Source organism: Sapajus apella, unplaced genomic scaffold (assembly GCF_009761245.1).
Source record: "Sapajus apella isolate SASKATOON/1434 unplaced genomic scaffold, GSC_monkey_1.0 scaffold183, whole genome shotgun sequence".
In the NCBI taxonomy this organism is placed as follows: Eukaryota; Metazoa; Chordata; class Mammalia; order Primates; family Cebidae; genus Sapajus; species Sapajus apella.
The window spans coordinates 481,260-488,667 of NW_022437123.1; the positions used below are offsets into that span (position 1 = coordinate 481,260).

Sequence of the window (7,408 nt, forward strand, 5' to 3'; positions counted from 1 at the left end):
GAAGAGTTTTAGTTCCTGGTAAATGTGCTTAGCTTCTTCACATCATTGGTGTTGTTATATAGTGCTCTGAAGAGTGATAGTAGCCCCCTTTGTGGGCCACTTGCTAAGTTTTAAGAACAAAGCATCACACCTTATTTTTTAAAAAGATACATTTCCAAAGTGTCTAAATTTAGAAGTTGGAAGGATTGGGTCTTGTGCCAAATGGTCTTTGAGATTATATCAAGAAATATATACTTTTTAAAAAAGGTCAGATACCTCCTTGTCTATAAAGAAATGCCTCCTTCTACCAAGACACTATCATGGGTCCAGAGCCCAAGATTCATTCTCTCCAAGGAAATAGACTTGCTCTGTCCTCTGCACAGTCCTTCATCCACTCTCGTTGCTAAAGTTACTAGTTTCCATGGGAATTAATTCCACATTTGGCTCATTAACCCCAGGTTCTAATCAGTGCTTAATTAGAATATCACTAATGATGTTTTAAATATTATTTTCTTTGAGAAAGAAAATCATTATCATCCAAATTGATGAAACTAGTGACTATCCTAAGAACACATCCCTTCCAATTAATTGAAAAGTTGATGGACCATTAGTGCTTAAGTCTCAGAGCAACCTGCAAAGTAAGGAAAAGGGATTTTACCATTTGTACCATTTTTCAGCCACACTTCTCTCTCCCAATGACCTGTAGAGTTTCCCCAACGTCTCCAGGGCCATGTGATGACTTGGGCTCAGTTGGATGGCCTGTTAATGATGGGCCACTACCTTCTCTAGATCCCCTCTAACCACTGACAGGCTGGTAAGAAAAAAACAGTCCTTATTTTAAAACACTTATGCTAGATAATCTTCCCTACTGATTTGTAAGCAACATAATACAAGTTAAAAGTTACACACATTAAGTAATTAAAAACTATAATAGACCTTAAGAGAATAGTCTAATCTTTCTTCTACCTCAACAACAAAGACAAAATTTCACATCAACCCACTATCCACTCAATTCATCTTGTCAGCAATATACTTTCTCTTTGCCTTTATTTTTTCATACTTATGAAGCCGTTCCAGTTCCTCTCTGACACCTGTTATCTATAGATTTGTCTGTATAGTATCTCTTGTCTCCAGCCAATCAAACTTGTATTCTAAAGCAGACTTCCTAAAAGAATTACTGTGCAAAGAATAATCATTCCACTAGGAAAAATGTTTACCTGATCCAGTTATTCAAGTTCAGAAATCTTACTTGGAAACTACTTGAAGAAAGTTATCCAAAGTAAGGAGACCTGATTTTACTTCTTGTTCTGATGCCCTCTTGCCCTGGGATTTTTGCAAGGTATTTAACCTCTTTGTGCTTTAGCTTCTGAGTCTGTAAAGTGGTCATTTTGTCTATTTGTTTTTATCTCTTATAAATTAAAGGGGCTTTAGGTAGCTAATTAAAACCCTTTCCAGGATCACATGAGATCATGTAAGCAAGAATCTTAATCCATGTACTGCACTAGACAAATGTAATGTTATTACTATATGTTAAAGTTCTGTTCAAGTAAATATCATTAAAATAAAACCGAATCTTTAAAGAAATGTTCAAGCTCTAGCTGATATATGTTTATTCAAAGCAATATCTTCAAAGTGTAGTAATTAAAAAGACCTTGAGAAATTGCTACAGGATTATTTTCTTTGTGCAACAGTCAATTATTTTATTTCTCTTATAAGATACAGAGATGTTTGAATAAATAAGTGTTCCTGATCACCTCAAAATGTCACATTAGCTAGTATACTGGGCCACAAAAATGTTTTACTAAGACACCTCAAAAAGCAAAAGAAATAGGTTTTAATATTATTAATTATATACTAATATACAATGTATAATAATGTATAACTAGGTACAGTTTTATTGTACTTAAAAATTAACAACATTATTGTTGTTGCCTACTATTATTCTCTTTGCAAATAGAAGTAATGAAATGGTCCAAAGTTAGGCAATGGCAAGAAGAAAGAAAAATTTTTAAAGCATGCTAATGTACAAACTGAATAATTGATAATATAAGTCTGTAATAACAAAGAAGCTCCATATGTCAGAAGAGTGTTGAAGAACTTAAGTGTTTTATAAATAAGAAGCAATTTTTTCTTACCAGCCTATAAATGGTTAGAGGGGATCCAGAGAAGGTATGGCCTGTCACTAATAGGCCATCCTATTTAAACATCATAAGTAATATCCCAATTTTACATATAAGAATAAAAGCAGGGCCGGGCGCGGTGGCTCACGCCTGTAATCCCAGCACTTTGGGAGGCCGAGGCGGGTGGATCACGAGGTCAAGACATCGAGACCATCCTGGTCAACATGGTGAAACCCCGTCTCTACTAAAAATACAAAAAATCAGCTGGGCATGGTGGCGCGTGCCTGTAATCCCAGCTACTCAGGAGGCTGAGGCAGGAGAATTGCCTGAACCCAGGAGGCGGAGGCTGCGGTGAGCCGAGATCGCGCCATTGCACTCCAGCCTGGGTAAGGAGAGTGAAACTCAAAAAAAAAAAAGAAAAAAAAAAAAAAAGCAGATTTCTTAGGCTGCTTAGATTTAAATAAATTCATAATATAATTTATGTTCTAGAAAACAGAAAAACTCTAAATGTGTCAGAAAATACAAACTTCTTTGAATTTGTCATATTGAAAAAATAATTCAAACTGAATTTTATTGCAGGTAGCCAGTCTGTTAGTCAATGATAATGTTATCATGTTCTTGAAACCAGGAATCCTGAGAGGACCCACAGACCCTCTGAAAGAAACGGACTGCTCCTGTAGGACCTGGAGAGACACCTCAAATACTGTAAGTGCCCCAACTGCAGAAGTGGGAAAAAGAGATTTCCACATACCCGCACTGGGGAAACTGAAGCTCTGTTTGTGGGAGAAGTTTTTGAACTTACCTGTAGCTGAGTCAATTTAGAGAGCAGACTGAAATACAGGGGTAGAAGAAGCAGCGGTCAAGGCCCTAGGAGCTCTCTGGGTCCCTGAGCAGCTGTTCCTGCCTGGCACCACAGAGGTCCTTCCGGAGGGCAGCCAGAGGCACAGGGGAAAATGCCACTGGGAGAAGGAAGCCTCCAGCTGAACTTTGTAACACTTTGAACTGGGTGAGAAGCCTCATGGCCAGAACTTGGGGTAGGGCGCAAATCCAGTGTGCAGACTCTACCGGTGGGAGAAGAACCAAGCCCTTACACCTTTTGCAGCTGGGAGGCGGATACCCTGGGGCAGGTTCTCAAGTAGAAGAAAGAAATTCAGAGCTCAAAGATAAGGTCTTCGAATTAACCCAATCGAACAAAGACAAAGAAAAAATGAGAAAAATGAACAAAGCCTCCAAGAAGTCTGGGATTATGTTAAATGACAAAACCCAAGAACAATCAGTGTTCCTGAGGAAGAAGAGAATTCCAAAGCTTGGAAAACACATTTGGGGAAACAATCAAGGAAAACTTCCCCAGCCTTGCTAGAGACCTAGACATCTAAATAACAAAAGCACAAAGAACACCTGGAACACTCACTGCCAAAAGATCCTCACTTAGGCACGTTGTCATCAGGTTATCTAAAGTCAAGTTGAAGGAAAGAATCTTAAGAGCTGTGAGACATAAGCATTAGATAACATATAAGATTCACAGAAGATTAAAATATCACAATCCTAAACATATATGCACCTAACACTGGAGCTCCCAAATTTATAAAACAATTACTAATAAACCTAAGAAATGAGATAGTCAGCAGCACAATAATAGTGGGGTATTCAGTACTCCACTGACAGCACCAGACAGGTCATCAAGACAGAAGGTCAACAAAGAAACAATGGATTTAAACTATACCTTGGAGCAAATGGACTTACCAGATATATACAGAACATTTCACCCAACAACCACAAATACACATTCTATTCAACAGTGCATGGAACTTTCTCCAAGATAGACCATATGATAGGCCATAAAATGATCCTCAGTAAATTTAAGAAAATTGAAATCATATTAAGCATTCTGTCAGACCACAGTGAAATAAAGCTGGAAATCAACTCCAACTTCCAACTGGAAGGTTCCAAAAGGAACCTTCAAAACCATGCAAATATATGGAGAGTAAATATATTTAATCTGCTGATGAATGAGCATTGGATCAAAAAGGAAATCAAGATAAAAATTTAAAAAATTATTTAATGACAATAATGGCACAATCTATTAGAATCTCTGGGATACATCAAAGGTGGCACTAAGAGGAAAGTTCATAGCCCTAAATGCCTACCCAAGAAGACTGAAATAGTGCAAACTGACATACTAAGGTCACACTTCGAGGAACTAGAGAAACAAGACCAAACCAAACCCAAACCCAGCAGAATAAAGGAAATAACCAAGATCAGAGCAGAACTACATGAAATTGAAAAAAAAAAAAAAAAAAGAAAAACAAAGCGCCGCGCAGCTGTTGTCCCCATAGAGCTGCCGTAGTGGACCCAGCGCAGTCAGGAGCCACCTGGATGAGCTCAGTCTGGGCCCACCACTGGGCATGGTTGCTAGCGCTCAGCTTCGTGTTTGGGTGCAATGTTCTTAGGATCCTCCTCCTATCCTTCTCATCTTTCATGTCCAGGGTGCTGCAGAAGGATGTGGGGGAGTCACAGATGAGAGTGGAGATCAAGGACATGAAGCAGGCACTCTCCACGGTCAACATGATGGACGAGTTTGCCAGATATGCCAGGCTGGAAAGAAAGATCAACAAGATGACAGATAAGCTCAAAACTCAGATGAAAGCTTGGAGAGCTCTATTACGCAAGATAAAATGGGTGATAAGTGTCGATTTCTACATTTTGCAGGCTGCCCTGATGATCTCACTCATTTGGAAGTACTCATTATTCTGTCCCTGCGGCTGTGTTGCCGAGTAAATGGATAACCCCGCTAGACTGCCTGGGTAGTCTTTCCTACTAGAGTAGCAGGTGGTGTTGGAATTACCTGCTGGATTTTAGTCTGTAACAAAGTTGTGGCTGTCGTGCTTCATCCCTTCAGCTGAACAGGAAGGTGGATACAGCTATGAGAGTTGTAACAATGAATTTTCTTGTATAGTTTAAAAATCTGATTTATACTCTTTTGTTTTTTAAGAAACAAAAGTGCACAGTTTAGATTTTTGTTGTTGTAGTTGTTGAGTATGTTTGTTCTTGGACTTTATGAGAGATCTTATAAGAATCATGATTTTCTACACTTGTCTTTGAGCCAAGAAAGTCTGGTTTATGACATGTTGTATCAATGAACACTGTCCTAGGTCACCACGAAATGTGAAACATTTAGGGGCAACTCCGTGCTGTCACTTGCGATTTGCACTCTTGCATATTTTGGTCATATTGTCAGCTGTAAAGTCAACATTTTCTTTCAGGTAGAATGTCAAAATTAAGTTCTCTGAAGAGTTAGCATCATTTTTAATCCAGTTTAAAAGTGAGTTAATTTTAATACCACTACCAGGAATTTGAAAATTTCTTCTTTAATCACATTAAATACAACTAAAAGAACAACACTAATTAATATTGCTTGGGCTTTTTCTCCCTTTGTTTAAAATGTCATTTGTTGAGCAAGAGTTGTATAGTATTATCTACTTACTTGAGGCTGTTGCCTTTTCATTACAGTGTTTTATAAATATATCCATGAGACCATAATGCATTGTTTTATGCTCAAATTGTGTTTTGTATTTAAGCACTTTGAATGAAGTGTGTTTTATAAGTATTTAATATTTATGCTCTTTAGAATGGAACACAGAAAACAAACCTTATAAGGCCTGATTGCATTAACTTGAACCAATAACCTGTGTGGCCCACAAAGCATAATTCTGCTAAATGTCTTTTAAAACACTTTTTTCAGGGGAACAAGGTGGCTGAATAGACACAACTCTGGTGCACAGCATCCAGCAAGAGAGACGCAGAAATCGAGACATCTCCTAGCTCCAACCAAGGTACCAGGTGCGTTTCAACGGGTCTAGTTGGACGGTGAGAAAGCCCAGGCAGAGCAGACCGCGGTGGGGAGGGGTGCAACTTCACCCAGAAAGTGCATCTTACCAGTGAGTTGGAGGCTCCCCCTCTGCCACCCTGGTCCAGATACAGCGCTTCCCCCAAAACCTCAGCAATACACAGAACAGGGGATCTTTGCCAGTCAAGCACCAGGAATTACAAGAGCAGAGTTGAATAATAATCTGGGATGGTGTCCCGGATTGTTGCATAGATCTAAGCAAACGCATAAGCCCATAAACTGGCCGGGCGAGCCTGTGGACCGAGCTATCACCTCCTCCCCCTGCCCAGACAAAGAGAGAGCTGAAAGCAGGGAGACAGATGATGTAGCCACGTGGGTCCCTACCTTCCCCCACAAACCCCAGAGGGCTGAAGCACTAACTCTGGCGGGTTGTGTAGCCAGTGCCTCAGTCTGAGCTGAACCCTGAAAGATCCAGCTCCATGGAGGAAAGGCCAATCCACCATTAAAGAGGCGGGACTAGCCTTCATGTTTTAACAAAAAACACAGGAAGCCTATGTAGCAACTGGACAGTGTTCTTGACCACCCAGCACTGCCTCTAGGTCAGCAGAAGAGGCAGGCCTAACCTCCCAGTGTAAACAAAAATGACACAGGAAGCCTACCTGGTAACCTGAAGGAGTCCCTGGAAACCCAGTAGCTCCTCCAAAGGCAGACAAGCGACCTCATCGAGCAGCTCCGTGAGATCAGAGCCAGGTAAATCCATGAAGATGGGAAAAAACCAGCGCAAAAAAGATGAAACCATCAAAGACCAGAACGCCTCTTCTCCTTCAAGGGATCACAACTCCTTGTCAACAGGGGATCACAACATGACCGAGAAAGTGCAACGAATTGAAAGAAGCCGGCTTCAGGAGGTGAGTAATAACAAACTTTTCAGAGCTAAAGGAACACATTCTAACCCAGTGCAAAGAAACTAAAAACCTTGAAAAAAGGTTAGATGAAATGCTAACTAGAATAACCAGCTTAGAGAAGAACATAAATGACTTGGTGGAGCTGAAAAACATAGCACAAGAACTACGTGAAGCAAACACAAGTTTTAATAGGTGAATCGATCAAGCAGAAGAAAGGATATCAGAGATTGAAGATCAACTCAATGAAATAAAAAGAGAAGGCAAGACAAGAGAAAAAAGAGTGAAAAGAAATGAACAAAGCCTCCAAGAAATATGGGATTATGTGAAAAGACCTAATCTGTGATTGATCGGTGTACCTGAATGTGATGGGGAGAATGAATCCAAGCTGGAAAACGTGCTCCAGGTTGTTATCCAGGAGAACTTCCCCAACCTAGCAAGGCAGGCCAACATTCAAATCCAAGAAATACAGAGAACTTCACAAAAATATTCCTCAAGAAGAGCAACCCCAAGGCACATAATCGTCAGATTCACCAGGGTTAAAATTAAGGAAGAAATGC

At 39.9% G+C, this 7,408-nt stretch overlaps 1 pseudogene; it reads left to right on the forward strand.

Moving 5' to 3' along the window:
- Positions 1–4,475: 4,475 nt before the first annotated feature.
- LOC116543163 lies at positions 4,476–5,226 on the forward strand (annotated as a pseudogene).
- Positions 5,227–7,408: the final 2,182 nt, after the last annotated feature.